Raw genomic sequence first — 7,264 nt, 5'->3', positions numbered from 1 at the left:
AGGATTTTGAGAAGTATTTTACCTTGATTATGAAGAGGAAAGTTGCTGAGATTAAAGTATGATATGAGAGCATTCAAGTGTGTGTTTTTAGTTTAAGAAAATGTGGAGTAATAATGAGTTAAAATGGTCCTTATTTTTGCTTTTAGTGAAAATATCTAAGATAAGTTAAATTGTATTAAGTCTTGCATGACATATTAAATTGATTAGGTCATGGATGACATATTACACAAATAATTGCAGATTTCTATTGGTATATACCAATAGTAAATACTTCTAGAAGCTGTGTATAATACGGGTAAAAATACCGTATGAATGCGAGTAGAATTCTTTGAGGAAATTGAACGGAAATACGAGTATAGCTATACTTTATATGTATTGATATATTATAAAGTGTATTCAATACTTGTAAGGATGTATTTACACTCGTAATACATTATATGTAAATACATTTTAACATAAGTTAATTACGTCGTTTAAATAGTAATATATATATTGTTTGAAAACTCTTTAAATTAGTAGTATGAAAAAATATATATAATACTTTGTTAATATACTTAATGAGATATTTAATTATCATATTTTCAAGTTAAATATATATAAATCCATATATATACACAATAATAAACAATTAAATCAAGACGTTCGTGAATCGTCGGAATAAAAGGGTGACCAAAAGCTTGTGTAAAACTCTTTTCAGAGGTTCAAGATTTATTAAAATTCATTGCTTATCAAGTTAGAATTATATAAATATTAAGTTTAAATTTGGTCAGAAATTTCCGGGTCGTCACATAGTCGCTCTAGTATCGTAAACGGTTGCATAGTACTTCGTTTTTACTACACTTGGTACAGTGTAGGGAGATTTCATAATAAAGGGAATATGCTACATTAATGGTTAAGTATGGTTACCGAAGCGCTCAACAACTTATAGAATACTTTTATACACTTGCGAGTGTACATATATTTATAACTATGAAATCTTGTGGTCTATATTTATATCGATGCTAACTTTAAACCTATAGATCTCACCAACCTTTGTGTTGACTGTTTAAGTATGTTTATTCTCAGGTCCTTAAGAAAGTCTTCCGCTGTTGCATTATCTGAGCAAGCTGTGCATGGAGTCTCGTGTTTTTTTTAAATGAAGTGTTGCATTCAATAAAACCTTTGTCATGTATTATATTCGACTGTTATGTCACGAGTGTAGTATTTGGAAACCGATGTATTATGAGACGACTCGTCCTAATCCATAAGGACGAATACAATAACATATGATTACATCGCGAGGTATTTAACCTCTATATGATACATTTTACAAACATTGCATTCATTTTTAAAAGACAAACTTCCATTTCATCGAAAGTTGACAGACATGCATATCCTTTCATAATATATCCAAACTATGAATGACTTAATAGTAATCTTGATGAACTAAATGAATCGAATGCAACGTCTTTCGAAATATGTCATGAATGACTCCAAGTAATATCTCTAAAATGAGTAAATGCACAGCGGAAGATTTCTTTCATACCTGAGAATAAACATGCTTTAAAGTGTCAACCAAAAGGTTAGTGAGTTCATTAGTTTATCACAATCATTCATTTTCATCATTTTAATAGACCACAAGATCTCATATATTGTCACGCGTAACTCGCGAATTAAAATTCATTCATATGGTGAACACCTGGTAACCGACCTTAACAGGATGCATATAGAATATCCCCATCATTCTGGGACTCACATCGGACATGATAAATCGAAGTACTAAAGCAGTTCAAATTCTCTGACTGGGGCTTGTTAGTGCCCATAGATATATATATATATATATATATATATATATATATATATATATATATATATATATATATATATATATATATATATATATGTATTTTATTTATTTATCAATATAGTAGTTCTAATTATATTAAGTTAATATTAGTACTGATAACAATAATGATAATAACATTAATAATATACTTATGTTAATAATTCTATTAATGACAATAACAATGATATTAATAATAATACTTGTAAAGATATTAATCTTATTGTTAATGATAGTCATGATACTGATTTTAGTAATTACCTTATAATAATACTTGTGATAATATAATTAATAATAATTATGTTAACATTAACAATTCTATTATTTATAAAAGGGTATTAATACTAATATTTACGAAAATAATAATAATCTGTATTATTTTCATAATAATAATAAGAATAATAAACCTTTTCATCATCACGATAATAATATTACAGCGTTAAAAATAATAATCTCATAACTAATACTCATAATAATAATGATAATAGGTATAATACTTATAATTATGATATTAATAATAATTATTATTATGATACTTATAACAATACTTATAATACTAATAATTTATTATAATACTAGTAATTATAATAATAATAATAATACTAAAATGATAAAATTTATAATAATATTAATAATAATAATAATAATAATAATAATAATAATAATAATAATAATAATAATAATAACAATCATAGTAATGACAATAATAATAATTAATAATAATAATAATAATAGTTATTAATAATAATTAATGATAATTGAAGGGTTACAACCTTTGTAGAAAGCTTTAAAAAAATACGCCACTGGAGGGACTCGAACCCGCGACCTCTTGAATACCCAATAACACCCGCAACCATTCCTCTTTTTTTATATTTCCTGAATAAAACCCATTCCATATCTATATATACATATCTATCTATTTACCACTCTATCTTCTTCTTCTCAATTTCCTAGTCGACCAGGGATCCAATTCATTTAATAACAAATTACTTTATTTGATTTAGGATTTAAAAAGGATACAGAATGTAATTTCTAAATGATTGATTTAATTAAAACAAAAGAAAAAAAATAAAAGAACAGATACTGTATTCAGCAAAAAAATTCGACCAAGAACTCAAATCCCAATCTGGAATTCTAGTTCGTTTTAGTTAAAAGTTATAACATGAAAGAAGTCGTAAACGATTCCTAGAAACTATATTGACCTTCAGTTGATCCTAAAACATCAAATTGCTCTCGAATTTCACGATGAACCAGAAAGTTGACTTTTTTTGATTTAAAGGTTTGACTCAAAAATTAAGATTCGATAGAACGAATTGGATCTTCAAATTTTGCAGAAAGATCATTTGAATAAATCCTAACAACTTTACATTTTTAGATTTTGAAATGTGTTTCGAAATCGAGCTTTTCAAACAATGAAACAAGAACAGAGGACCGACAGTTTTCTTGAGTTATTTTCTTTGATAAATTCAATCGGATAAAAACTGTAAGGATTTTAATTGATGGTGATAAATAAAGGACTGAATAACTCTCTCTAATATCATGTTTAATTGGTTGTCTTATAGCACTTTAAGTCGACTCAAGTTATTCGATCGGGTACAGATTTATATAAAAAAAAAACTAAAAGCAGAATTGATGTCTAACTGATTTTGGATGGAATTAAGTTTAATCTCCACAATTAGATACAGTATTTATCAATCAACTACAGTTTGAAAGGGATTTAAAACTGATATGGGTCCTTATGAGCATATAGTCGTATTTATAAGTGTATCCATAATTATATATATGAATTTATATATATATATATATATATATATAATGAATTGTATTATATATATAACTTGTATTTATTTATTTATCTATTTTATATATCTGTATTTTTATATTTATCTATATCTGTATATGTAATTTTGTATAATAATCTGTATTTTATGTAGGTATATGTATTCATATATATCTATAATTATTTATCTTGTTTATATATATATATATATATATATATATATATATATATATATATATATATATATATCAAATTCCTAATTTTTGAATCTAACCATTAATAATATATTAATACTATTAATAATTAATAATACTAATAATAATACTAATAATAATAATATTGTTGATAAAGATGATAGTATGATAATATTGATACTAACAATAATGGTAATCCAAATAATACTAATAATAACATTTCAAATTACATGTAACAAGTTTTATGTTTATACTTTTAATGATGCTAATAATAACTATAACAACAATTAATGTATTAATTATATTTTAAATTATAATTTAATATATTACAATTATTAATTATATATTTTTATAATATATATTATATAGTAATATATATATATATATTTAATATTTAATATTTATTAATTACATTATGTTAATAATTATAAGTAGAAATTATATACAGATTCATAATAATATGTATGTATATATATATATATATATATATATATATATATATATATATTCATTGTAATATTAACTTATTTATTATTATTTTACATTTTTAATCCTTCTGATGAAATTGTATTTTATGATTTCCAGTTATTATGTATTCTTATATTTATATTTATACATTACAATATATATAATAATAATAATAATTTGTTTATAATAATACTACTATTAATGATAATAAGATTAATATAACAATTATATTCAAACTTGTTACTTAAGTTTAATATGTTTTTATTATAACATATTTACCAATTGTATAATTTATTGAATCTTTAATATTTATTAATCATATATATATATATATATATATATATATATATATATATATATATATATATATATATATATATATAATGTTACCTGTGTATAGAATCTAGTCAAACATATATGTTTACATATTTATTTACACCTAATTGTTCGTGAATCGTCGGGATTAGTCAAAGGGTAATTGGTTATATGAACATAGTTTCCAAAACTTTTGAGACTCAACATTACAGATTTTGCTTATCGTGTCGGGAAAATATTTATAGATTAAGTTTAAATTTGGTCGGAAATTTCCGGGTCGTCACAGTACCTACCCGTTAAAGAAATTTCGTCCCGAAATTTGATTGGAATGGTCATGGTTGACAATAAGTATATTTTCATGACGCATACGAGCTAGAAATTAAAGTTTTATTACTGTAGAGTAATATGGATAAGATAATTGGATTACTCGAAGCGTGCGAGTGAAGTTATCACAACAGATTGAGATAGAGATTTAACTTTTGACGTAGTCACGGTGGAATTTCCGGAATTCAAGGGATTTAAAAGAAAATCTTGGAAATCTATAAGATCTGATTCTTCGAGATTTAAGGAAATTAGGATCTCTTTAATTAAATGCGATGATCTGTCCCGATTACTACGTCTGATATTTCCATTATAAATTTACCTTTTCCGTTCCATTAGTTTTCACCACTTCTATACCCAATTCCCAAATTCAAAAGATGGTGAAAATGCTTAATCCAGTTCTGATCCTTGTCCTTATCCTGACTATCGCAACAATCATTCTCCTCTTTCAACTTCCACCGGAAGAATCAGTTTTCTTCTACTTCGCCCTTGGGGTTATAGTGTTTTTAATTCTCCAGTATCTTTATGTTGCAATAAACATTGATTTACACGGTTTGTAATTTATGTGTTATTATCGGGCTTTATATTCTCCCTTATATTTCTGAGTCCCTGCTTCCGTATTCTATAATCATTGTCATTCACAGTTAATGCTCTCTCCTATTTGCTGCGATTTATACCCCCTTTCTATTTCGGAGCTTCATGCTTTTGTTTTCTTTTCACAAGTAATGGTCCAGAATTCGTAGATATAGAGTTTCGAATTATCATAATATACAAGGTAGAAAGGAAAGGTAGTAGCACGATTTGATTTGTCAAATTACCAGAATATTCGAAAAAGACCGAATCAACAAGAAAATATTTTCTTGATATTTTTGAGGTTAAATAGAATACAAGAGTCGTGTAACATGGCACATGATGACGTTATGATCTGTGAATCACCACGTTTCATTAGAAACTCAGCATGACTTACTGTAATATAATCATGTTAATCAAGTGTCATTATATTATACTAACTCATGCATCAATTTCCAACACTACTTCAAAAACATTCATACTTTAAGCTCGAAGGTTTTAGACTTTAGAAACTAAAACAGTTTCTTTTGTAATGTGACACAGATAGCGTGAAGAGGTAATTAATTTCGGATAACAATAGTTATATCTTCAGAAACATCAAAGATGTTTATAATGAAAGATATGATGATATCTTAGAATTTCTAATATCGATGGATGTTAAATAAGATTTGTCTATAAAGGTTTAGAGTCAGGAGCAAGGTATTCGTTAATGACTTCAGCAGACACTGAATCATTTGGATTCTTTGAAGGCAGGTTTATTCTTTGTGATTTATCCACAGCCTCCTTCATGATTTGCTCAATTCGTTTTCTAGTTCCAACTTTTCTGATATTTTCCAACATACTATTCTTTATCATTAAAATTTCAGCTGTTAAAGTCATTTACAGTTTTTGCTGCTTCATTCAGCTTTTTCAATATTCAGAATATTGATTCGCAGACTGGGTACTTTTTCAGAATTTCAGAATGAAAGCTCATAATCCTAAGAGATGAATGTTATACGTATACATATAACTGTTGATGTAGAAATGCTGCGAGATTTGAAATACTGATTGCTAACTCTCGGTAACTGGTATGGTAATTCTTGTGACAAGATGCGGATGAGTATATGATAGGGTTTCAATGAATATAATAATTTTTCGGGAAATCAAAGATCAATGGAGTTACTGGTACATCTGCTGATAATGTGGTGGAATATAAACGGTTCTCCGGTAATGATGATGAAGGTTTATTTGAATGAAAAATTGAAGCTGATTTGATAGAGCTGTGACAAAATTTGCTAATTTGCAAGGGATTACCAAGTTATTGTGGGTAATAATAACGCTAAAGGAATTAGCACAGCTACGTTTTAAACGTTTATTCAGGTTCCGAGTGTTTTCAGGTGCATAACTATATGCATCAATCTTTTCTTCCGTAGATGAAGTGCGGTTGGTTCATCCTCTCGATTGAAGTGTTTTCAAGAATCATGAAATGTTTGAACGCATATTGTAATCATTAAGATACAAATGAGGTTTAAGATGAAATCAAGTGGCAAATTTGAAGAATTGTTTAGTTTCATATGTTATAATCAATATTTTAATTCATTTTAATTGTCCAATGTTGGCAGTCCACAGTTAATAGTCCACAGTTAGCAATTCAATAATTCATATATATTTTCATATATAATATTCGAATTAATTAATACGTATTGTGACCCATTGTATACATGTCTCAGACTCGATCACAACTCCAAGTATATATATTATTTAAGAATCAACCTCAACCCTGTATAGCAAACTCGAGCATTACAACATATAGAG

Source organism: Rutidosis leptorrhynchoides, chromosome 4, assembly GCF_046630445.1.
Source record: "Rutidosis leptorrhynchoides isolate AG116_Rl617_1_P2 chromosome 4, CSIRO_AGI_Rlap_v1, whole genome shotgun sequence".
Classification (NCBI taxonomy): Eukaryota; Viridiplantae; Streptophyta; class Magnoliopsida; order Asterales; family Asteraceae; genus Rutidosis; species Rutidosis leptorrhynchoides.
The sequence above is the reverse complement of the archived record's forward strand: the minus strand, read 5'-3'. Positions refer to the sequence as shown.